The following is a 26,944-nucleotide window of genomic DNA, read 5'->3' as shown; positions in this document are numbered from 1 at the left end:
CAAAACAGAAGAGGAAGTTAAAACCCTAATCATGTTCTTCTCCCTCTCTGAAACCACCCCCAAACATATGCCTTTCTGCACAAGATGTGGGAAGGACTCTGGTTTTGGCAGCAGAAAGCATCACATCCTCTCAGCCGCTGACGGACTCAGGGAACGAGCCCACAAAATTCCCTGTCTTATCACCAGGTTTGAGCACTGCTGCAGCCTAGAAAAACAAATGTATCAACCCAACCAGGCTGCAGTCAAGGTCTCCCCATCTGTGTAGCAATTCACCACAGCTTTTGATATTTTGATTAGTGCAAGTGCAAGTGTGTTTTAGCTGTAGCAACAGTAACTGATCAACAAACCAGTTCAAAGGGTGGGCACATCCTCTCAAAAAATTTACTTTCTTGAAAGGAGGCCATGGCCTCGGGACTGGATCTGAGCAACAACTGCCCTGTTGGTAAAAACATGTGTAAAAACACATTTGACCACCCCACCTCCATGCAGGGCAAGCTTTGGGATGTTCCATAGGGATGTCACTCTGGATCAGCTGGGCAAAAGCATCAGCAGGCTCAGGATGCAGAAGGAAGCAGCAGCAAGTGTTTCAGAGCAGAACTCAGAGGAGTTAACAACAAAAACAGTCATTAGGGTGGAAAAAGTCAGTGGTAAGGCTTTATAATATGATATGGGTATTTGTTTTCTTGCAAGAGCCATGTTCCATGTCCATTCTTCCACAACGGAGCTCAATCTTAGGTTGTTACATGACCCTTGTCTCCAAAAGAGTTAATTCACCAGACATGCAATTCTGCCATCCCCCAGCCAAGTCATCCCTCCCTCTCCAAACAACCCTCAGGACACCTCTAACAGCACCAGACTCTCCTAAGCAAGAGGCTTTGCCACAAAGTCTTTTCCCATCCCAGCACTCCCACTGGGAAGGATCCCCAGCAGCTCCCAGGCTAGGTCTGAAATGAGGTGATTGACACACCAGGTCCTCAGCCCCTCAAAAACCTACAGGAACACACCATTTCTTTTTTAACCACTCTTCAGGTAATATTTACATATTTGAAACACCTAAAGAACTGCCTTTTAACCCTAAAGGAGCCATCACAGGCATCATTTGCCTCGTGAAACCTCGTGTGCTCAGCTTCCCCTGTGATGGTCCATCAGATCTGGTATGATCTGATCTAAAGGCAATGGAACTGCCACAGGGGCTCCAGCTGGAATTAGCGTGGGGGAGTTTCCTGTGTCTACTCCCACACCAAAAGCAGCTGATGGCACTTCTGCCAAGCACCAGGACCCAGAGCTGGCAGAGCAGCAGGACCTGGTTTCGTTTCCCCACCAAATTCACTCCAGCCCTTCCCTCCCAGAGCTCCTCCAAGCTCCCATCCTTGGATCCCACCAGACAGAGCAGCAATTCAAATGAAAACAAAGATTCCCATGTAAGCAGAACCAGCAGAGGCCACAAAGACAGTGAGGGGTCTGCAGCACCTCTTTGATGAGGAAAGACTCCAGGAGCTGAGCCTGTTTATTCTTTCACACCTTCCCCTTTCTCAGCACTGCCTCCCTGTCTGATTTCTCACCTGAAGCCTCCCAAGGAGCTGGACCAGGCAGAATTAACCCAAAGTGGTCAGCTCCCTGAACCCATTTACCCCTGGCCTGGCAGGAACTCACAAAGCCCAGCAAGACAAGGTTCTCAGAAACTCAGACTGCACTCAGCCATCTCCAATCCACACCTGGAATCATGCTGGAAAATGTGTTTGCTACAAAGTGGGTTTTAGGTCCTTTCAGTGGAAAGGAACACTTCTGAATGCACCGTGGGCAAAGTGCAGAGCGTTTCAGAAGCAGGGAAATGAGCATGTAGGGCTCCAAGGCAACATCTGACTCCTCAGGGCTGTCAAACAGCACTACTTGCTGTACTGATAAGCATGTGAAATGCTTATTCCAATGAAGCACTACAGGGAGAACCTGTTTTCCTTCCAAGACCACGTCAAGAAAGAATGAAAGGCTCCACATTTGTGGTTCACATGCTTTCTCTCTAGGTGGGGTAAGAGTTGGAAGGACTAAGTTGTCCTCTCAAAAGGAAAATCTCAGAAGGGAAAAAGAAAATAAAGACAAGCTCTGCTGCACCCTCTTAGCCCTGCATGAGTATTGGGAAAAATAATATTACAAGTGTTTCCCTTGTTCAGCTATTCCTGAAAGGTTTCAGCTGCCTTGCACAAATTGGGTAAGAACATCACTCGCTGCTCAGCTGGGAAGAAGTTAAGAACTGGCTCATTAGATTTGTTCTGCCTCCTCCAAGAGGAAAACAAAACCACTAAATCCCTCAGTGGGCAGTGCTGCTGCAGCTCTGGTGACAAACACACGGGGCTCACACATCACTCTGCTTTCTAGAAAGCTGCCTTGGCACCCCTTGGCATTGTCACATGCCCCGAATGACAAACTGGGGGTGGCAGAGCCCCTGTGAGTGGGGCTGTGGCTGCTGCACCTTCAGCTCACGGGGCACGGACAGAAATCCTCCCTGAACTCCCCACACTCGAGGCCACACGACCCACGAGGCACATCTGAATTATTTAGCCTATAAAACTCCATCTGTTTGGCCATGCAGATTGTGAATTAATGAAAGCTCAGCTGAAAGGCCACTTTCTTGGGGCGAGAGGAAGGAGAAAGCTTCCAGAAGCCTTCCTATTATAGAAGCAATAGAGCTGGTTCCAAATATAGTAGAGCAGCACTCCCAGAGCTCTGGAGACGTCGTGCCCTGGTTTTGTGAGGTTGAGGTCTCGCTGGATTGCTCCTGCACATGCAAAGATGGGTGCAAAGGACTGCAAGATGCAGAACTGACGTGAAAAGGGAGTTTCAGGACAAACACCAGAGGCAGAAACCCAGACTGCCTCCATGAAAGATCAGCCTGAGCACCAGGAGAGAGCCAACCTGCCCCACTTTAGAGAAAGCCAGTCAAAAACCTGCAAGAAAAATCCCGTCTTTTTCAAGAACACAACATAAGCTTGCTAAAAAAAAAATCCTGACCATTATTATTATTATTATTACAACCCCAACGTGGCAGATTAGGATTGCCAACAATCATTTCATCACCCTGTTTTTTGTGGTAGCAGGGCTCCTGGCTGGAAAGGATCACTGCACTTGACTCACTCTGGCACGCAGAGGGTGGATTTGTTTTTGTTGTGACAGCTCATAAAGCGACCATCACATGCCCTGCCTGACAGAAATTCCTCACCAGTTCACCAGGAACAGTTTGTTAGTGACCCATTTTAATTCCCAAAGTTTCCTTCTCTTGTTTCAGGGCGGATCTTGTAACACAACAGAAATAAACTCAGTTGCAAAAGTGATTACAAAGTGTATCTTTGTGTATCTCTGCATCTGTGTACTCCAGCATAGGACTGGCCTTTTGATTGGCAATAGTAACAAAGTAAAATGTCACCAGGACAGCAAAAATCTCACACAGGACACTACATAGGGAAAAAGGCTCCATGCATCGTGGCACAAAATGCACAGGAATAATTGCTCCTGCACATCTTCCCATGGGATATGAAATGGCTTCTAAAACAGCAGAAAAAAACTTACAGCTGACTTGTAAATATCCAGCAAATAAATAACTACAGTTCCTTCTTTAGAACTCTAAAACAAGGAAAACCCCACAGCAGGTGACTCAATGTTAAGCACTGATTTCATCAGCTTTAAAACTCAATTCATTGACAAAACAGGGCTTTAACAGGTTTCTATGGCTCTACCTGGTTTGGGCAGCCCTTGGGTTGCTAATTCTCCTTTCTGAGACCACCTCATGCTCCCAGATCACAGGTCCAGACCTGCACAGTGCAGCAGAACAAGGGACAATTCATTTTTATTTACTTCTGTGGAGTCCTACCCCTTCACAAAAAGGTTATTTTGTCCATCTCTCTGTCCTATACCACTGTGGATACTTTTTCAACAGAGACAGAGGCACAAAAGACCCCCCTAAAAATACTCCCCAAAAAATCCCAAGCAAACCAAACCCACACAGACACACGAAAGACTCAAAGCAAAACGATGCAGTTTCCTCCACGTGGATTATTCTGCCAGTCCACTGCAGGGCTGAGAGGTTCCAATATCCATTAGGCATCTCTAAAGCGTCCAGATTTTTCTTAAAAGTCTCCAAATCCAAATTCAGCAAACCTTACTCAGCAGCATGAACACTGGATTAAATATAATAGAACCAAAAAAGAGCTTTAGAAGTAACTGTGCCATTACTTGCAAATATTTGGATAGGCTGGAAAAGGCCTTAAGCAACCTGGTCCAGTGGGAGAAGTTCCTGCCCATGGCAGGAGGTTGGGATGAGATGATCTTTAAGGTTCCTTCCAACCCCTTAACATTCTATGATTCCATGATTTCTGTCACAAATGCCCAAGTTTTTCCTATCATATTCCTGAATCCACTCTATTCTCACATAGAAGCATTTTCTGCTATTTTGAGTACCAATGTCTCATGAATTGTCAAAAAACCTTAAATCTTCTCAAACTTTTGTCTAAAGTAGGTCACTGCTGGTGCCCCAATGTCACACTTTCACACAGAACTATCTTCCACCTTGGAAGGACAATGTAAAAATGCTGAACTCAGAAACCTCAAATTTACAGGTCAGCAGTTTACAAAAAAAAGTCTGCTCTGCACTTAGGGAAAGAGCTATCCAAGTACACCCAACTTCAGGACAGATTTCATGCAGAAACAAGTTCAAACTATTTTTCACAGCACATTTTGGAACAAAGTGCCTCATTACATCTGCAAACTTCCACCAGAATAGATTCCTTAGGAACATCTAAAAACAACCCACCCACCCACAAACAAACAGGACACACCACCACCCACACCCTCTGAATAAGTTTGGGATTCACTGGGCTTTCCAGCTGTCTTAAAAACAAAGCATAAAAAGAACAGGTTACAATCTAAGACCCAAAAAAAAAAACAACAAAAAACAAAAAAAAAAACAAACACCAACCAACCAAAAGAAAACAGAAAAAAAAAACCCCAACCAAACACTAATTAATGTGAGGTTCTAATTGGAGAAGGTCAGGGCTACCCCAGGCCCTTTCCAGCCTGCTCCTCATGTCCCACCACAGGATGTGTCTGAGCCCATCACTGAATCAACTGGTTCCACTGGAGAAACATTTAAAGGGTGAAAAACACCTGACAGAGAGACAATGAGGAAAACCCCACCAATGCCAGAGAAGGATAAAGGGTGCTCCACGGCAGAGCAGGTCATGCCCCACATGGAGAGAGAATATTTTGGTTTTATGCTTATTTCTTACTATTATTTTACTATTCTAGCCATCAATAAATGTTATTTTTCTGTTTTGTCCACAACAGTAATCAGGAATCTCATGAACTTTATCTTGACCTTTAAGCTCTCTTGGCAGCGCTTCTGTGACATCTCCAAATCCAGTCCCTGGGAGGCAACAACCTCTTCTGGCCAGCCTGCCAGGTGGATGTGTCTGTCCCTGCAGCAGGGAGTCACCCACTACAATCACTCACAGCTTTTTATTAATGTCAAGTCTTCAGGAGGGGCAGGAATATTCCTCCTTGTATGCAGAGTGGCCACTTCCCCGTGTCCCTCTTTTATTCACTTCTGACTTCTTGTGAGAGGTGGTGCAGACCCCACTGGGATCTCTGATGCAGGGGGGAATTCACACTTGTGAGCTCTCTGAAAACATGCTATTCCACAGAACCCTTGAGAGGTTCAGGTTGGAAGGGACCACAAAGTCCATCCAGTTTCAACCCCTGGTCAAGGACAGGGACACCTTCCTCTATCCCAGGTTGCTCCCAGCCCCACCCAACCTGGCTTTGGACATTTCCAAGGATGGGGCAGGCACAGCTGCTCTGGGCACTTTGTGGGGGGAGAATCACATCCCTTGACCAGTTTTGAAGCAGCCCTGGACTCAGCTGTCCCTCTGGACTGTGAGCACACACGGCTGGCTCACAGCCCTCTCTTCATCCACCACAACTCCCAAGTCCTCCTCCGCAGGGCTGTCCTCAGTGACTTCTCCCAGTCTGCACTCACACCTGGGACTGCCCTGACCCAGGAGCAGCACCTTGCACCTGGACTTGCTGAACTTGATGAGGTTTCTCATTCCCATTAAGGCCACACAACCTTCTTACATTCTCATACAGCTCCTGGACCTGGTGACACAGCTCCTCAATGGGGACACACCTTCTGGAGAGATGACTCTCAGCCCCAATTTCCTGGACAGGGAGCAGCCACTCTTTACAACCAGAGGTCTCCAGAGCTCTGCTGCCACCAGGCCTCTTTGGGAGGGACCCTCTGACATCCTTGGGGCTGCCAGGAATGAGCTCCCCCCTCCTACAGCTCCAGGCCTGCAGCGTGAAGTCACGCAAGGAAAGGGAAAGAAACAGGACACCAGGGTGTGACAGCCAGCAACACAAAGCTGGAACCCTCACCAGTGACAGGAGGAACAGCACAGCAAGGCAGAGGAGACTCAAAACAGCGCTTGGCATGACACCACGACCCAAGAGGAGCCCTGATATCCATCAGCCAGAACCAGGCACCTGCAGAGCTCATCCTACAGACAGAGCAGCAGGAGCAGAACAGGGAGGGAACAGGGCACGGGTGAGCAGAGCTGGGCTCACACAAATGCAGGTGAACGATCCCAAAGCAGCATCAGGGTATTTCCCACCCTAAACTGCTTTGCAGCTTGTAAAAAAGCACAGAACCCGTTTAAAGGGACCAGAAAAGACTTTGAGCAGCCAAAGCACAGAGATGTGACACGCCATGGCCAAAGGGCTCAAGAGGAAGACAGAAGGCAGCCAAGAGGACACGCTACAAATCCTTCCCCGACAAAGCATCACCTGGGTTTACAGAAATTCTCAAGAGAACATTATGCACAAAACATCTGCTGAACCAACTCAGCTTCACATAAACTCAGGGGTTTTGACTGGTAAACTGCAGGAGAGACCAAAATCTTATTGCATGATTATTTCAAAGGACTGTTTAAAATCTCAGCTAATCTGGAAACCTACCAATTCCACAGATCTTTAATCTTTTTTCAGCTCTGTTTTTAAAGATTTTTTTTCCCTATTAATAACTCAAGAATTACTGAAGTAAAAAATAGTTTGATATTTTCAGAGCTTTGTAGTCAATACACCTAGCAACTGACACAATTAAAGTTTCAGAAATCCTAAGCATAGCACGAATTCCACTGTAATTCATTCTTAAGGAAAAAAGAAAGGCCCCAAAATAGCATTGAAATTTCAGTAAAGGACAACTTCTGCACGCTTATGAACTGTGACAACTTTTGCTTTCTGCTTCTGCCTTTCCCTTTTCACATTTCCTCTTCAAAATTCAGTCGCACAGACCTATAAGACGACACCAGAAATAATTCTGGTGCAATCCTTTCCATGTTAATAACCACTTTGGAAGTACAAACTTTCCTAAAGTCCACTGGAAACACCAGAATCAGGTTTGTTTTACAAGACTTGAAACTTTTTTTTAATGAAAAAACACAGAAAACATAAAATCCTAGAATGGTTTGGGTTGGAAGGGACCTTCATGATCACCTTGTTCTAATGCCCTGCCATGGCAGGGACACCTTCCACTGTCCCAGGCTGCTCCAAACCCTGTCCAACCAGACCTTGGACACTTCCAGAGATGGGGCAGCCACAGCTTCTCTGGGCACCCTGTGCCAGGGCCTCACCATCCTCACAGAAAAGAATTTCTTCCCAATATCTAATCTAAACCTCTCCTTTTATTTTAAAACTGTTCCCCTTTGTCCCATCCCTATCTGCTCACAGAAAAAGTCACACTCTTTTTCCCAAGACCCCTTAGGCACTGGAAGGGTCTCCAAGGTCTCCCCAGAGCCTTCTCTTCTCCAGGTGAACATTCCCAGCCCTACCAGCCTGGCTCCAGAGCAGAGGTGCTCCAGTCCTCAGAGCATCTTTGTGGTCTCTGCTCTAACAGCTCCAAAAAATTAGCTTTATAATCATGACAGAAAAAGGAAAAAAATACCTACATTGCTCTCTAACCCAATATTCCCACTGCACCCTCCAGCACAAACAGTATTTTCTTCTCAGAGTTTCCCTTCTTGGACAAAATGAGAAAATATGAATAAACCCCACCAAATCTCTAAGAAGTGAAGCAGAAAATAAGGAGCCCACAGCTGTGGTTTAGAAGGGATGGTTTAAATGAGCCAGCGTTGGAGCTGGGGATTGTGACCCTGCTGTGGAAATCCTCAGCACTTTACAAACCAAATGTGCCACTCCAGAGTTCCCACTCATCCCCATGGCTTTCAACAACCAATTCTCTCCCAAAAGCCAGCTGCAGCTTGCCAGCCCAAGCCCTGAATTACCAAAGCAATCACCCATCTTGAGCCCTCACCCTTTGACATCTCTCACCAATTCTCTATGAGCTTGCAGGAAATAATTTCAAACAGCTCCCTCAAGAAAATCAGTTTCAAGCCTTAGTTTTTTCCATCCCAAGCCATCCCTGCACTATTTCATAGCTCTGATAATTATACCACTGACTAAACCTCCAACTGGGAATAGCTGTTTTTATCATCACTATTAAAAACAGTCCCTCACACTGTTAGGAATCTGGAAATTCACTGGAGCTGCATCCCACCCTTCGGCCTCTCAAAACACTACAGAGCAATGAAAGTATGTGCTGAAACCAGAGGATCCCTGTGCTGAACACTCCTGTAATTTCTGGGTAACTGGAACTGCTTCCTAAGTGAACCATGGAAGCCTGGTTATTGATTTTAGCAGGGCAAGTGGCACCAGAGCTCTGAAAGTCAAAGTTTTCCATAATGGACTGGGAAAGTTTAGTTACTTTTAGAAATGCAGCAGTGACGTGCATGCTAAAAGGCTCCTCACATTCACCTAGTTTTGTAGTTTTTATGGGTTTTTTTTTTTAGCTAAAGTAAAAAGATCATCTGCAGTTTTCCTTTCCTAAAAGCACATTATCTTGGTTTTTACACCTTGGCCAGATGAGTGACTGACAACTCTCAGAGAAGTAGCAAGATGCAGAAAAACAAGAGTTGAAAGAAAAGTGGATTTCAAAAACAGCTTTTAATTATCTGAAGGTAGGGTTGCCAAGTAGACAGCAAAGAGGCTGTGCATCACTTACAGATGGGAAAATTCCCCCAGGTTGATTTCACAGCCAATTACAGTGGATTAACCTATTAGGAAGAATGAAATAGATATATATTTTTTGGTGGATGCAAGTTTCAACAGCTTGAAAAATCATTGCCACTGGTACTTTGATACACAGGATCAGCAATCTGTTTTATCACACTTCAAGTCATCACCATCCATAAACACACCCTAGAAAAAAACCTCACCCTCTTTTTTAATGCATCTTCTGTCATTATTTCCTTCTCAGAGAACAGCATCTCTCTTGGCTCCCAACTCTGAGTATCACTTCATATATCAATATTTCTTTTATTGCTGTTAAAGACAGACATCTAACACCTTCAAGCTGTTTTACACACACCTTTGCACACACATATATTACTAGATCTGCCAGATGCCACTATATAAGGTATTTGTCAAACAGAAAAGCACCAAAGCACTGATTTTCAGCTTTCCAGGATCCCTCTGCTAAATCCTGGGTGTGCCTACTTTTGTTTGGTATCAAGTTCCTCCTGCTGGCTCTGCTGCAAGAGCAAACTACAGGGATAGTTAAGTTTTTCCCCACCACCAAAAACATCTGTTCCTTTTCTGAGTTCTCCAGACTTCCTTCCCCTTGACTGTATCACAAAGCCTCTCTTTTCAGCAAGGCTGCCTTCCTGATAGTCCATCACCATTATCTTCTTGTTCTCTGCAGAGCAGCTTGAATCACTGGGTCCTGCAGAGCTTCCAGTCCTTTCAGCTCAAGGCCAGGATCTGAATTCAAGCATCATGATTTACAGAGAGGGTTGTTAAACTCCTTCTCTAACTCTTTTTTACCACTTCAGTTTCCTGTCCTGGGAGGCAACCAAACTGCAACAAGAAATGCCAGTTTCTGTTAAATGGTCTCAATTCCTGTGACACTGAGCATTTCAAACAATTACACTGCCTCCAAACCTTGCACTACAACAGCTTTTTAATCCCACAAAGTGCAAAGATGAGCAAAAATTACTTTAGCACCAAGAAGTGTGAGTTGGTTATTTGCTGCATCTCACAGCATTCCTAGTTAACATTCAGCCTTGGCACAACCCACCATCCGCTCAGGCACACAGCACAATGTCACCCCTCAAAACCCCACTGTTCAACCTAAAGGCATTTTTTTAATTTTTTTTTTTTTAAGGATGCATCAGCTGCTCACTGAAAGTGGGAATGCTTCATTTAGCACACACACACACTTGTTAAACTGCTCACAGCATGCAAATAAAACACTGCATTGTGCAAAAGTCATTCAGTCTCCCCATCCGTAGATATGAGCAATGGAACCGGGGCCAGGAAAGAGAAACTTGGAACAACGTGCAAATATTTCAGTCCCTTATTCCCAGTATTCACATCCCAGGCTAAAGCCCATAGCCCTGTCATGCTGAGGGGTGACCATGTTTAAGAATCTGCCCTGTGCAGTGGGTGGGAAAACGACCATTATCTGTCTTGCCCCTGGACTGCACCCTTTTATTTGTAGTTATTACTGCAAACTGCCTTTTTTTCCAGACAATGGTTGTGTTATTATAGGTACCTTCATGCCGTGCCAAAGCACATACACACAGCAATTCAGAACAATCAGCCTTGTTTTCATGGGAGCAAAGGTTGCAGCCAAATGAAATGGGTGGAGATCACATTAAACAATCTTGGAATCTGCTAATAGGATATAGGAAAATGTGACCATAATGCAGATGCGGAGTTCCCCTTTCACCTTCCAATGTTATGGATAAAATAAAAGCTTTGGAAAACCAATTAAACTGTTTGAACAACATTAAGCAAGTCAAAGTATTCTCAGGGTGCTTACAAGACCACTGAGAGGTTCTTTAATTTTAAAACAAAGCAGTGCCCTTTCAAAGTTCTGAAACCAGAGAGCATTTCCCCACCCCAGAAATTATGATCTCTTCCAGCACCTGTTTTAAAGATATAGGAGACCTGCAAGTCCTCTGCTTCTCCATGGTGAAGAGAAGCCCATCAAGACAACTGTTCCTGTCTTAGAGACAGAATCAGCCCCTCCTCTAAGTGGGGAATTTTCACACTGAGGCACCTTGGTTGGTCAGCTGTAACCTGCATTCCCCTTGTTTGCTTTTGAGATGTGCATTAGTCAGCTTTCTCCTCCACAAATCTGATTGTGCCTCTGCATGATCGTGCACTGAAGTCATGTCCTTGAGCGTGTGACATCAGTCTGTTGCCATGGCAATGCACAGGGCAGTCCAAAATTCAGTATTATGGCATCACTGCGGGATCAGACAGCAGAACAAGCCAACGCCTGAGAGCTGGTTAATGCAGCACGAACAGCCAAGACATTTCAATCTAAATGTTAAAGTGTAACTGCACTTCATCACAAAATTCTTTATAAATATGCCTAGAAGCCTCAAGAAAGACAATCCAGAAGGTCACTGAACTGAAGAAACGGGTAAACCATCATGCATCACTAAAAAGAAGGGCAATATGTTTCCAAGGATGGCCACCAAGTATGAAGAAAGCTCAGTTCAGCTCTCTGAATAGAAACCACCATCTGTTCCTAAGGCAACACCAGAGCTGCCTAAAGACATCACCATCCACAGAGAAACAGGGATGGTCCCTCAGCATCCCAAACCAAGTGTTAGGTTGCACCCAGTTTTTCTGGAAATCAAAAGCTGGAGGATCACAGCACTGTCAGCCCTTTCAAAGGGACAGCATTACATAAGACACAGTTCTTCAATTTCAAGCTTTGAAGCAAAGATCAGCACATCATTAAACCAACCTCTAACAAAGCAATGCAGTTAAAAAAGGGTGGTACCTTCCAAGAGTTGTTATTCCATGTAGGGTTAGACATTACAGTTCTGTAGGCTCCTTACACACTCACGAGAATGGCATTTCTGAAGAGCAAAAGGGAAGGAAAAAGGAAATTAGTGACACAGTAAAGGTATTAACAACCACTACCCAGCTCCTAAAACCCAAAAGATCCGGTTTGCCCAGAGCAAAGGGCACATGGGAACAAAAACCCATGCATTGCTGACGTGGAGAACCACCAATTCAAGGTCTTCAGTGCTGACTGATGAAGTACACCCCAAAACCAGCCCAGTGGCTGGCCAGAAGCCAATCTGGCACCACCAGAGCCCAGGGAGCACAGATAGCAGAGAGGAGGGACCAACAAGCCTCCAGAAGCCACAGTGGACCCCTTTCTTTACCTGTTCCCCTGTTCCCATCAAGCACACGTGTTTTGGGATCTGGGTGTGGATTCCCAGTGGCTGCTGTGACACCCAAATTCCCCAAGCCCCTGGAGTGCCACTGCTGTTGCACGTCAGCTTCCACGTAACGCAGCCCCTCCCCGTACGCCTGGCTGGTTTCATTTTGCCTCCTTCCGCTTTCCCTTATTAATCCACGTGTCTCCAATAGCTCAGACAACACTTCCTTCTGCAGAGCTGACCTCCAGCCTTGCCATAACCCCAGACACACCCTCAGTTTCTTCACGCTGCCATTAATGAGGCACATTTTCATGTTCTCCACGTGGATGCAGCCCTCACCCACTTCGAACCCCTCCACCCATGTCCCTGGCTGTAATTACCCCATCCCTCGTTATCTAATACCCAGCACAAGCCTTGGGGCTGGGAACCTCTGTTTGTTTGGCTCTGCAGTGTCACACACCCCAGTGGTGTTGTATAAATAAATTCCACAACCTGTTTGAGCCTGAGCTTGATCAGAGACTTGAATTATCCCTGTTTCCAAGTGACTGCTGCAAATACCTTCGCTCGCTTACGCAATCGGCCACCAAGGCAGCTCCAGGGCCAAACAGCACGACAGCCAACTGCTCCCACGGGCCACAACTGCACAGAAAACAACTTAAATCCCTCTGCTTTTAAATATAAATTGCAGATTATGAAGGGATGAGACAGGCAGAAGCAGACAGCTCTCAGAAATGTGCCCCTGACTGTCACCTGAAGGACAAGTTCCATGTGCTGGTGTCATCTCTCAGCCACCACAGCACCCAGGCTTTGCCACAACCCTTAACACTCAGCAGGGTTACCCAGTCACAAGTCTGAAGTACCAGGGAGGATGAGATTCTGGAAGCAATTTTGAGCCAAACGGATTTCAGAGCAAAATAAAGCCAGCAGGCTTCATCTCCATGGAGCTCCTGCAACACAACATAGGCTGAGCAAGTCACTCAGGGCAGAGGTCTTTCTTATTAAGTACCTAGTAAATTCAGATTAAAGTCAGACAACTTTTCCCCCTCCCTCATATAAAAATCAGATGCTATCCAGCCTTGAGGAATCAATCCAGCTTCTGCAATAAGGAAAACCTGCTCACAGCTACATGACACCACACACAATCCGTAGGATTGTGGCCCTTCAGGTACTCATTAAAAACTTTTTCCCTAGAAAAGTCTCCAGTAACAATTTGCCTTCCATTCATTTTCTGCAGTGAAGATGGATGGTGACTAAGTACTGGATATGGAAGCACGTGAGAAGTCCCAGTGCAGCCATCCCAGGCCATAAACACACCAGTGTAATGCCATGGACATTCACCAAGTACCCACCTGCTCCCATGTGCTGATTCCAACATCAGAGGGGCCATCAAACCCCTGAGCCAAACACCAGGAAGACAGGAAGGAAACACTGAGGCACTCCATGGCCATTAAAAGACAAACAGAAGCCAGAGAAGAGCCAAGGCTGGGTGTATGTGATGGTGTTTACAGGTGGAGGAATTTTGCTCACCCTTAGGAAGGAGCTGTGCTTTGCTGATGCTTCCTGACTACCCAGCTGAACCTCCTGTCCATAGGTGAGTCCCTTCCCACCTGGATTACCCTTGGAGCAGCTTGGCCAGCATGAAATATATCACAGCCCATTTTTTGGCTTCTTTTCCCTACAAAGTCAAGGCTCCAAACTCTTAAAAAGGCAGCGTGGCACCTGTGCTCCCACACGAGACTCACATCCTAAAACCTTCTCCCAAACAAACCATGAGCAAAGAGCACTGTGAGTTTCCAGCAGGTGGGGGTCAGGCAGCCCTGCCAGGTAACACTCCAGGTTTGAACCTCATTTTTATTTAGGCAGTACCCAATCCAACCTGCCAGCCTCCTGTCCCTGCAACATCAGTGGCTAGAAAGGGATGCAGGAGTCTGATCAGCTACAGACTATCAGCAAAAATGTATTTTTCCCCAATACAAATAACTAAATATCACTTTTAAAAAAGAACATGATGCAGTTCATCTCATTAAAAAGTCACACTGTTCCTATCAAAGCACGGATCCACTACAGTACACAATGCACAGGTTGGTTTGCAAAGCATGTTTGGGCTTTTCCCTCTGAAAGGCACCCTAAAAACCTAAGATTCAATTAAGGAGGCCTTGTATTCTTTGTTCCTTTGAAACTCACCACAACTTCACCTCATTTATTCCCAGAGTTTAATGCTGCAGTTGGATCTACACCACCAACCCCATCAGCCAAGTTATGACCAACACAACCAAAACTTACAAAACTATCAACCTTCACAAAGTATATTACATTTTCTTTCCCAAAACATTTAACCTGCTAACAAATACCTGCCTTAGTGCATTACCATCCTCCCGTTGTCCTGGAGTGAGTTAGCAGCAAAACACAGGGAGAGCCAAGCACGCTCTGCCTCCCGGCCAAGCAGAGCCTGCAAGAACAGACCCCCTTTGGGGCAGCGACAGTTGAGGTCAATTTAATGGGAAAACAAACTACTTTTCCATTCAAGTCCAAAGCAGAGACAAAGAATTTTATGTGGCTCAGATTGCACAGTCAGCTGTCTTTTTAGGAACGGATCAGATTTAATGGTTCTGTGGCAGTCCAGAAAAAATGAGCCTGAAGAGAGTTTAAGGTTTGGCCGGTACTGCACTCTGCAAAGTCCAGGCACTTGTCTGGGGTGATCTTGTGGCCTTAAATAGGTACCTTGAAGTCATCATCATCATCAACAGCAGTTCCAGGTATTTTATGAGGCCCTGGCACAGGGTGCCCAGAGAACTGTGGCTGCCCCTGGATCCCTGGAAGTGTCCAAAGCCAGGCTGGACAGGGCTTGGAGAAACCTGGGATAGTGGAAGGTGTCCCTGTCCATGGGAGGGGGCTGGAATGAGATGGGCTTGAAGGTCCCTCCCAACCTAAACATTCTGGGATTTTATGATTTCCCAGGGGTCAGCCTGGAGTACAAATTCACTTTTACCCCATTGCAAAGAAAGGCAAAATCTCTCTCCCAAGCAGCTCTGCCTGATACTTCTCTTTTGCATCGCATGGGTTGCATTTAACACCATTTCTACACCAGAGAACCAAAATGAGGCAATGCTTCAACGTGACCACCCTCACCACAGGGACTCATATTCTGAAGCAGCAGAGATGTGCTCAGGCTCTTTCACTTGACTATTTCAGGGCCTAATGCAGACAGAGAAGCTAATTAACATGTATTGCTATGGAAAGGAATATAATCCAAACCTTCACTGGTTTATATCTAAACCCTCTGAGACATCTAACGTCAAAGCTAAACAGATCTTCACCTGGCAAACATTTGGAGAGCGTTCAACTGAAGCTTCCAGGTATGGGAATGCAGTATTTTAGGATATTTTTGCTACATACACTGGGGACATACCTCTAACACAAAGCCCAGAGAATCATCATGACAGCTGCAAAAACAACTCTGTCCTGGCTAACATTCACATAACGAAATTACAGTTTCACTCCAGGGAAAAAGGAAAAAGCACTTAAGTTTTGTTTAGATTGAAGTGCTTCAAGCCACGCCACTTATCTGCTATCAGAGCAGATTGCAGGGCTGCTCCAATGATTATTCTGTAATGAAGTAACTGGAATTGGAAGGTATGCAATTAGTCCTATCTCCTCCTCCTCTGCCACCTCCCTATCGAGAAGAAAACCAGCACAGACGTTATCACCTCTCCCTGGAGCTCTGCTACCCTCATCACTTAAAATACCCACAAAGCAAAGTAGGGCTGTCACTTACAAGCTGCTAACAAGCCTGGCTTGGCCCTGACTGGCAGCAAAGGTGATATTCTAATGGGATGCTTTCTCAGGTACCCACACACACATATATATTAAGCTTAACATGCCTGCATTTAGCTATTTTAGTAAAAGCAAACCACTTTTGAGAGGGGAGAATAAAAAAGCACTGCTGTTCCAAGTAGCTTTAGGTTAAAGCATCTCTTATTAATCCTCCTGGGCATGACCACTGGGAAGAGAATAGATTAAACTCAAGACACAGGTATCACTTGCTGGCATTCTGGGTAGTTTTACTGACTCCAGCCTGGCTCATTTTACCTGGGTCATTTACTCTTCCTTCCCCTAAAGAGCTCTGCTTTGTCTGTAAAGTGGTATATGCAACTTTCCCACAACTGCAGCTAAGAGATGGAAGATGCAAAAAGGCCCCAGACAGCCCACAGCCAAATGGAAACTCAGTGAACCCCTGATTCCAAACTGTAATTCTGATAAAATACAATCTGACATTTATTCAGGCTCAAAAGCTCACTCATCTCTTCCCCTCCACCCCAGTTGGTCTAATTAAAGAGAAGGCTTCTCTCAGCAGCCTCTGCCTTACATATATCCCAGTAAAGTCTCTATCTGTAACCCAAGGAGCACAGGGGAGAGCTGGGGATAGGGGGCATTCCCCAAATCTTTAAATAAAAATATTAAAATAACCTTAAAACCACCATTAAAGCAACATCAACGAACTTGCTCTGTATAGGTCCACTAGAGATGCAGCAATTTTCGCTCAGTGAACTCACTCAATTGAGTGAATTTCACTCAATTTTTACTTGTTCCTCGACATTTCCCTAAGTTCTTCCCAATTTCTTTAAAACATTTTCCCAAAGAAAATGGACCATCCCTACAGGATGCACTGGTTCCTTCACTTTGTAGGAGTCAGTCAGGTCAGGGATGAAGCCGTGTTAACCCCACAAAATCCATACACATCCCTTTCCTTGCTCCATACATCCACTGATCCAAACGAGGAAAAAGGGCTAAAAAAAACCCACTTTTGTGCAGAATTCTGCAGAGACATTTGCTACAAAGGTATGTAAACTACTGCTCTTTATCCTACAATTTACCCCATGGCCTCCAGCTGACACATCAGCTGACACCATCTTAACAACCCCATAAGTAGCTAAAGCTGAACAAAGCAATCATTAGGAAAACTGGTTTAGTCCACTGCTGGTGGCATCCCATGTCCTCTCCATGGAGGAAGCATGACTCAGACTGCTCTGGGCTCCCATCCACAGCACAGGCTGCAAAGCTGCATTAAAAAGAGAATTCCCAGTAACTTCTACCAAAGTCACGTCTCCAACTCCTTCTGCTGAGAGACCAACTCCAAGTGAGATGTTTTATATTTTAATATGACTACATCTGCAGTCCTACTGCATCTAAAAAAATCCATAAGCACTTTAAGAGAAATACAGCCACTTTTTTTTTTTTCCTCAACACCATAGGAGATGGATTCATTGCTATCAGTAATCCTCCCACAGCCCCAGTTTCAGAAGGAGCTGCAGATTCACAGAGATTGCACCCACAAAAACAAGCACTCTGCATCATTTCATTCATCTGTTTATTAAGATAAAGTTATCTCCTAAAAAAAAAACAAACCAAAAAACAAAAAACGAAAAAAAAATGGTAGAGTGTTATCCTTCTTCTTTAAAGAGGAAATTAAGTGAAAAAATGCAAGGAACTAATAGTCTGTCCCACACCTGCTGGCAAGCTCTGGTGCCCTGATGGTCAAATTGAGGTGTAAAAACCCATTTTCAGGCAACAAGATTTCCTTAAGGGTGAGGTTTCTTCTAGAATTCCCTTCCCAAGTGGCTGGCACCTGTCTCAAGGCACCATGCCCTGCATGCCCTCATTGCTCAGCAGTGGATCCTCCTCTCTATGGTGCTCTCCCCAGCACCAGGACACGTACAGGAGGTCAGGAAGGGAAATGAATAGAAAAATATCACTGTAGACATCATGGCAAAGCAAGAGCTGCCTTTCAGCAGGAGAAAAAGGGGCAGTTCTGCATGTACATTTACAGGGAGCTTGTCTCAACCTCAGCAGTCAGGGTGAGAGGAAGCACAGAAGCTCTGAAGACACAAAAACTTTAAGAGGCCAAACACAAGAGCAAAGGCTTCACTATGGAAAGGATTTTTAGACTTTGCAATAAAGGTGAAGCTCAGAACAAAGACCTCAATGAAGAATTTCATAAATGAAAAGAGAACTGGGGTGCTCTGGAAGCACATGAACATAATTAATCCTCAATCCAACACTAGCCACTATCACTGATGCACAAGTCCTGCTTGAACCCAGGGTCCAAACTCTTTTTTAAAATATAGCCTCCAGTATGACACATCTCAGAAAGGCAGACCACAGGCACAAACCATGAGCCTGTCTTTGAAGTTCAGATACACCAGAAAATTACTTCACCTCCCTAGATGCACAGGGGATAGCGCTGCCTTTGATGCTAAAAGAAATTTTGGTCTTAAACTGCCCAAGGACTTCAAATTGGGTGTTGCAGCGTGGCAACACTCAAGCCTACACATACACACGAACATAATTATGCCTGGTCTAGACTTGGGGGGAGGGAAAAAATGAAAAAGTATTTTCAGTGATGTTAGCACGCAAAGAAAATAATAGCACATACAAAGAAACCTCTAGGGTGACTTATGAAGAAGATTTTATGCTTGGCTTTCTGCCAGTTAGAGAGGAATTAAAGAGTCTGGCAATATAACCCCGTTCATCCCAAGGAAGAAACTGCATTTTTAAGTGGTCAACAGAGCAAGAGGGATGAGAAAAGAGGGACAAAGGCTCAGGAGTGCAACTGCACAGAGCAGCATAGGAAGTTTCTGATGGTACTGAGGCAGAAAGTGGGCACAAATAATTCAAATTTTAAAATTAATCCAGTCTATTGCCTCCAAAAGAAAATCAGCATGTAACAGCTGACTTCAAATGACAGCATTCCAATAAAGCAGACAGTATTTTTTGCTATAAAATTCCAACTGCTTCAGTATTTTACAGATTATCCACCTCCACTGACTGCCAACCAGCAAAATCAGTGAAAGGTGGAGGTCACAAAAACAAAAGCAAACCAAGTGGAAAAGGCATGGCTAGACAACTTGGGAAGCTGAAAATGTGTCAAAATACAGACTTTGAGTAAGAAAGAACATTTAGTAGCTATCTGCAACAATGAATTTACATCCAAACTCTTTGGAGCTTAAAAATTCACATCATAAGACCAGCTTTTACCAGAATTAGGACCAGACTTGATATGCCCCAATTTCCCCAAGGTTACTTTTGGAAATGCATATACTCTTAAAATATTTCAAGTGCTCTTCTCACACTGCAGAAGAGCAACCAAAACCTACCTTCTAAGCTTACTTTTTTAGAATTTTTTTTTTTACAAGAACCTAACTTCAACAATTTTTTTATCTGAATGATAGAAGGAATTTTGTGTCACACTGGAGGCTGAAAGTTACTGGTAATGGCAGCAAGCTGCTGTTGCTTATATACAGTCATTGCAAGGAAAAGACAAAAAGAAGCTACTGAAGCTTTCAAAATCAAACCCTGTAAAACACCAAAACCACAAAATGAACCAGAAGTAGCTTAGGAGTTGCTAGGGATGTTTAAAGTTAATAAAAATTCTAAATTAAATGGCTGCAGCTTAAGTTTGCCAAAAAATTATGCAAATTTCCAAAGTTCATACATAGTAATTAGCACAGCAAAAAGCAGGTCCCAAATAAGTGAAGTTAGCCTCGCTCATATTTCTCCAGCAGATGGAATTAGCTATGTGTGAAGCTATTTTTTTGCAATCGAAGATTAAACATATTATCCTGAATATGAATTCTGGAAGTCCAGCACATTGGATATATACATTCATGGAAGCAGGAATACACAAAAGCCAGCCTAAATCCTCCTTTTCCATCATTCTGAGCAGGACACTGCAGAGGCTGGGGGGAAGTTTACATATTTAAGACTTCATTTTTCAAACTGATTGCTGACAACTTGGTTGAGACAAGTTCTCTCAAAGCACATTCACAGTTAATAGTCCAAACAGGTTTTTCCAAAGAAAAATGTCTTCCTTGACTGAAAATACATCCTCTTGATGTGCTAATTGACAGATCACAAAAAGTCACCCAAACTGCAAGTCCAAACAACATGTGTCTGCAAAGGCTCCTGGGTTTGCCCATTCCTTCTCCAAAACCTGGTTCACAGGCATACCCATCATATAATGTGATATAAATTCACCTTTTCCATTCCTGTGATGGATTTGCCCCTTCCTTCACACTTCAAAAGACACAACCTTCCCCTCAGCCTGCAGCTCTCCAGTGAGGGCTGAACCTCGTGTGTGCTCTTCACCAAAATACTCAACCTGTGTTCCATATTCTCAATTTAATTTCTCCAGCCCTGCAGCCCAGGGCTGCCCCACCACAGCAAGTTCCTCTCAAAGATACTGAAAGACCCAGCAATTTTAATTTTAGGCTGCATTTTATCTTTCTTAGAACAGCACAAGCCATGAAGGCTCATATCAACACATCCATCCAGTTTAGAGAGCACCACCCAGCAACAGCAGGAGAGTCTTGAGAAGGTGCAGGGAGGGCAACCAAAACCAAGTTACTGCATTGATCACAAAGAAAGTGGATATGCTTCTTCTTAAACACCAGCTTCCAAGCAGAAAATTGGTAAAAGAAGTAAAAACAAACTACAAGTCTCTTCCTACATGAATATTACTTTCAGGCAGCACAGAAAAGATTTCTAGAACCTGTGTGTGTTACAAAAAGAACCCAAAACTTACATAATTAAAGGAACATAGGGAGGGGAAGGTAAAATTTAATGCTAATTTCCAAGTCAAGTAAGTGACACCCTGGATTGAATACTATTAACCAAAACTGTGCAAGTTAAAAGTGGATGTACTGAAAGCAGCAGAAACCCTGCCCGCAACAAAATGAGAATTCTCTTACAAAAACACTTTTGTGGCCAAATGAAACACTGAGTTTAAGTAAGAAAGCAAGCACTTACACCTATCGTGCTCTCCCCCTCTTACTTCTCATCTAGGGAGTCTCATTTATCTCAAAGCAATCTAAAGAAAACACTTTGGTTTTTAAAGTCAGAAAAGTTGCAGAAATTACAGCCCTGTCTGGCACGAACAAATCTATTTCTGAAATCAAAAGAAGATTCTCCAAGTTAGGGGAAGGGCAAAACCAGTCCTGAATAACTTACTTTGCATAGCCCAATTCCTGCCAAAACAGTTCTGTAAATCCCATGGTAGTTCAGATAATTTCCATTCTTAGAGCAAAAAAAAAAAAGCTAGATCGAACATTAGCAACATTAATTGTGTGATATGACCTGAATGATGCAAGAACAAGTAGTTAAGTGAACCACAGCATCTGCTGAATTTTTAATCACTAGTTGTTTTGCTGCAAGGCAGAAGAACACTGTATATCAGCTTCCAAGCACTGCACGGAATGGCACATTAGGACAGCAAGATTTTAACTGGCAGGAATTCTGCCTCCCTGCTACCCAAATGCCATCACTTCACTGTGAACTGCAGACAGAGCAGCTTCTAAAGCAGGATTATTTTTTAATCACACAGGAAAAAAAAAAAGAACCAGCACTATTTTCTGCTCCCCAAGATACCAGTCAGCCATTTCTAGTTTTTTTTTTAAAGCTGACACTTTATTAACAGCCATTTATGCGTCCCTCTGTAGTTTATTTCTACTCTCCAAACAGCTTGAAGCAGTCATGTGGCTGCCCAGCAGCAACTTGCTACTAAAGAGGTGGTTGAACGTGGGATGTGTAGGAAGGTGATCTATGTAAACATTCCTATTAGCCCTGTACTGCAACAGGAGGAGCAGCTGCAACATGTTGGGACACACCTGAGCTATATTTAATCCATCTCTCCCTGACACCCATTGCAATGACGCTGCAGACACCCAAATTTGGAAAGCCAGGTCATGGTACCACTGATGCTCATCCTGTACCTACACCAGACAGTCCTGCTGTGATTTCTCTGTGTTTGATACCCAAAATAGTTAAATAAACCAACCACAGTGCCTAGAGTGGTAAACACAGCTCCAGTTATGCTCTAGGCATAAAACTGCAACAGTAGGATTAGCAAGTGAAACAGCACATATCCCCCTTCCACAACAAAGTCCAAAAAAAAAGTTATTTGGGGAATAAACACTAAATCCACGACTACAATGTGAATTCCAAATACAAATCCCACAATTACAGGCAGAATCTGAACTATGGACAATTAGTCCATTTCGTATTTTAGGGGTGAAAAAAGGACACTTGAAAAAAAAAAAGGACAACACTCCTACATTAAAGGAAGACTGTCACACTGACTTTAACAGACTCAAAGTTTAATAAGTTAATAGAATGAAAATAGCTTAGAAAACAAGCCAGTAAAATATGGTACAAATAAAAATGGAGCAGCCACACATACCAAAGCAGCATTCCTGTGCCCTCCTTCCTGCAGAGCTTACAGAAGAGGATCCCACAACTTTCACTAAACCAGTATTTCCTTCAAAAGCTCAAATCTGTGGATTGGAACACCCAGTGATAAATCCAGTAACCAAATAATCCACAAGAGACAAAAAATCCCAGCAGACAAGAGCAAGAGAGATGCTTCTCAGGCTATATTCTCTTTCATGATAGGTTTAGAATCAGTCCTGTGTTTTCCTTATAGGCTCAACCATCAGATCCAAGAAAAGCTGCTCTCTTCTCTGAAACCTGGTATGAAACCTGCAACAGGAATACTGAAATATGCCCTAGCTGCTGGGAATACAACAACCTCTGTGTGTGTGAGGATTATACCAAAGTGCTGGTTGGGTTATGCTACAGGGCACCGAGAAGTGAAAACAACACATCGTGATGAAGGTGTTGACACCTGGAACCTCAGGGAGTGTTATTACCCAGGCTGTGTCCTGCATCCACCACACAGCACTCACCTTCACATCACCCAAACCTAACCAGCTACCTCCACACCCCAAAACCACAGTCCTTCCTGGAGCTGCAGACCAGCCTGTGATAAACACCCGCAGCACAAGCTTCAAGATGAGCTTCCAAATTTAAGAGACACAGAAAGATGTTTTATAACCTCTAAGTCACTCAGCTGCAGCTTAGCACTTAACAAGCCACTCACAATTCTTCACAATCCTTCTCCAAATGGGGAAAAGATTTTAAAGAGCATTTAGTGCAAGTGAAACATCCCCAGCTTTCTCCTCAGCCTCTGGTCACTCTCCAATTAAATATGAAAGCGACAACTTAGTCATACTGAGTATGCAGGATGATTTTAAGACAGTGGCATTAAATCAAATCCCACAACTTTTCACACCTATTAAATTGTTACTCTGTCATTAGGAGGGGAGATTTTGATAAGCACGATGCAATTAACAGACAGTGCCTTTGTTACCAGGCTGCTCGTGATGAAGCCCAGGCTTCTTGACATTCCATTTCTTCCCCTCAAAGGCTCTGCTCTACAGCAAATTTATGGGTTTTAGCATGTAAGAGGAGAATTGGGCAGGTTACCTTCAAAATCAGTCAATAAGGCCCTTTCACTCCGGCTGGGGGAAGGCGGGTGGCTGCTGGAAAGCAACACAAGGCGCTCCCTTCCCCCTCCCCTCAGGACCCAAAAATGCTGCGTTCAAAACACTCCCATCCCCTGCAGCAAGGGATTAGCCATTTATTAAAAAGGAATCAAAACACTGTAAAAGGTTTCCAGTTAAGATTTCAAGAGGAAAAAAAAAATACAAAAACATTAACACCGGTAGAACCAGAGTCACATTAGGAATTCTTCTGGGCACCGAAGAACAAGCAGCTCAAACGCAAGCAGGATGTCATCTGTCCCGATGATGCTGATCAAATGACTCAAAAGGAGGACAGAATTAGATAATTTTTTTTTTTTTTTTTACTCAGTCATTTTGCTGTCTCCACACCCAGAAGTAACAGCATTCACAACCTACAGGCATTTAGACTTTGGACTTTTAAGACAACTACCTACCTCCACGTTTGTTTTTTAGGGTTTTTTTTTCTGGCTCTTATCTAGGGGTGACAGACAATTATAATGGTCAATTATGTAAAACCTTTCATCCGAGAAAACACGAAGCACTACGCAAACACTCATTAAGACTCTGGAGCCTGCGCCGCACGTTCGCCTGTTCCACAGCTCCCCTGGATATCTCCAGCCACCAAAACTGGATGCCGAGCGCTGTGGCACGGCCAGGACAGCGCCCAGCAGGGCAGGGCCAGCCCTGGAGTACTTACACGGCCTCGCAGGCGGGTTTTACAGCCCGCAACACGCTCCGGGCTGCTGGGGATGGGCTTTGCAGCCCCATCCAAGCCGGTTATTTAAAAACAGAGCAGAGACACACGCGGCTGCTGGGCGTTGTACGAAAGCAGCTCGCAGGACGAGCCTTAGACCCACTTGTCCGGCTGATCCCAGCAGATTTTTCCAACTAGGAGCCGCATGGCACAAGTCAATAATCTCGGTTTACTGAAGAAATTAAAAGCTACGCTTATTGTTTCGAGTAAGGCCTTGGAGGAAGTAATTCCGAGAAGAAATCACTTCCACTGTAATTGTACTTTTAACCTTTCCTTAGGTTCTTACGCCATCCCCACGTGAAGGCGTCATTCAAGAATTACCACAATATCTAATAACCATTAAAGCTCTTTTCGGATGGCTGTTTATGTTTAGCGAGTTCACAACCCCTCCCTTCTGAAGGGCGGCTGATCGATGCGTGAACCACGGGGGAAGCCGCGCAGAAAAAACACCACCAGGAAGTGACCGCAACTCAGGAGATCAAAATTTGGGGGGAAAACACGCGGTTTGGGAAGGGGATAGCTTTTAAAAGAAGATCCGCGAAAAGAAAACAGGGGGGCTCCGTCCCCGCGGCCACGCGTGGGACGGGCGCGTTACGCAACCGCGGGGGAGCGGGGATGCTCCGCGCCCCGCACGGTGAGCGGGCGCTGCGGGGGACACGGCACCGCTCCCGGGCTGCCGCTGCCCGACCCGCCGGGCCGGGAGAGCCGCGGCAGCGCTCCAGGGAAGGAGCACCACAAAACCCCCGGGGAGGCCGGGAGCGAGGCGCGGGCGATGGGGGGATCACAGCAGACAGAATAAAGCGAGAGGGTAAAATAAAGCCAAGCGGAGCGCGGGCAGAGCGCGGTGCCCTCGGCGCGGCCCCGTCCTGCGGGCGGCAGCGGCCCCTCGGCGGCCCCGCAGCCGCCATGGCCGGCGGAGCGCGGGCGCTGCGGGCGGGCCCCGCTCGCCGCTCGCCGCCCACCTGCCCGCACCGCGCCGAACCCAGCGTCCACCCACCCGTGCCGCGCCCGCGGGAGCCTACCGGGAGCGGGGCCAGAGGACGGGCCGTGGCGGAGCCGCCAGGATCGGCTCAGCTCGGCTCGGCTCGGCCGGATCCCCCCTGCGCCCGGCGGCGGCGGGAGGAGCCGGGCGGCCGCGCCAATCCGGGGCGGAGCGGGGCGGGACGCGGAGCCGCCGGGGAGGGACGCGGAGCCGCCCCCGCGCCGCGCCAGGCACCGGCCGCCCCGCCGCGCCAGGCACCGGGGGCTCGGCTCGGGGCGCTTCCCGGGCTCCTCGCTCCTTGCAAGTGCCTGTTCGAGGCCAGCCAGTCCCAAGGCAGGCGCTGGCGACCCTGTGGTTGCCCGCTCTCCCCGGTGTGCCTTGTAGCTCACCGACGAGGTTTAGCGACCAACGTGGCACTGGAAGCCGCTGGGGTGCCAGTTCCCAGCCCGCTGAGGGGACACCGGCAACTTACCAGTAAATTTAGTGTGGGCTAAAAATCTGTAAGGTCCTGTACGGAAGGTAACAAGTCGTTCGATAAACCTCCTAGCTTTGAAACCTACTGAACTCCCGACTGCAGGGCCAGAAGTATCACAGAATCAATTAGGTTGGAAACGACCTCTGAGATCACAGAGTCCAACCCTGACAATCAGATCATGGCACTGAGTGCCACATCTATTTTTTCCTTAAACACCTCCAGGGATGGTGACTCCACCATCTCCCTGGGCAGTCCATCCCCGAAGGTCACTGGGAGTGTCCCTCCCTGCTGGAACCCCACCAGCGTGGTGCCAGCCTTGCCAGCTTGTTTTGCTAACGTTTCCTCCCCAGCACAATCACTAAATACCCTTTGCTGTCATCTGTCCTTGGCAGAGGCAAACAAGAACTGCTGTTCCTTCTGTAGATGTATCCACAGTGATTTGTCATGCAAGTGCCACCCCAGCCTTCTTCTCTGTGCAGTGCTCTAGATGTCTCAGCCTGCAGAGAGAAAAAGAAGGGCACTGCAGAAATCCTCTGAAACCAACGGTATTGACAACAAGAGAGAAACACAAAGAGAAGGCATTGGGAAATTAAGTGGTGGCATCAGATGGTAGTTTAAACTTAAAAGGGTTTCTACAAGAAGGAGCTTTCCCTTTCCTTAAAAGATTTAGGCAAATTATTTCCAGTTAGATGATGGAAGCAGGCAGCAAGCTGAAAAGGCCTGGTTTCTTTCCACCCCAGGGAACAGCAGGAAGCTGTTCAGAGGACGTTTTGCTTGGATATCAGGAAAAGGTTCTTCCCCCAGAGGGTGGTGGGGCACTGAACAGGCTCCCAATGGAATAGTCCCAGCTCCAAGGCTGCCAGAGCTCCAGGAGTGTTTGGACAATGCTCTCAGGCACAGGGTGGGATTGTTGGGGTGTCTGTGCAGGGCCAGGAGTTGGACTGGATGGACTTTGTGGGTGCTTTTCCACTCAGGATATTCTCTGACTCTATGATTCCCTGACCTGCTGGAGGGTAGCACTACTTACTGTCTGTATACAGTACTGAGAGGAGATCCTTGAGACTGTTGTCAAGGTAAAAAGCAGTGTAA

At 45.7% G+C, this 26,944-nt stretch overlaps 1 protein-coding gene across 3 annotated transcripts in view; it reads right to left on the bottom strand.

Annotated features, from left to right (window-relative positions):
* FBXO34 (F-box protein 34) overlaps positions 1-25,538 on the bottom strand; it is a 41,643-nt gene extending 16,105 nt beyond the window's left edge. The window contains exons 1-2 of one of the 3 annotated variants that reach the window (XM_041476438.1): positions 25,421-25,538; positions 11,900-11,978 (exon numbers count right to left, since the gene is read on the bottom strand). The gene's annotated coding sequence lies outside the window, so the exon portion shown is untranslated. The remainder of the gene's footprint in view (positions 1-11,899; positions 11,979-25,420) is intronic. The other 2 variants (XM_041476444.1, XM_041476454.1) reach the window with 2 other exon arrangements.
* Positions 25,539-26,944: the final 1,406 nt, after the last annotated feature.

Source organism: Pyrgilauda ruficollis, unplaced genomic scaffold (assembly GCF_017590135.1).
Source record: "Pyrgilauda ruficollis isolate IOZ18807 unplaced genomic scaffold, ASM1759013v1 scaffold110, whole genome shotgun sequence".
In the NCBI taxonomy this organism is placed as follows: domain Eukaryota; kingdom Metazoa; phylum Chordata; class Aves; order Passeriformes; family Passeridae; genus Pyrgilauda; species Pyrgilauda ruficollis.
Note: the sequence above shows the minus strand (reverse complement) of the source record. Positions and strands in the feature narration are given on the sequence as shown.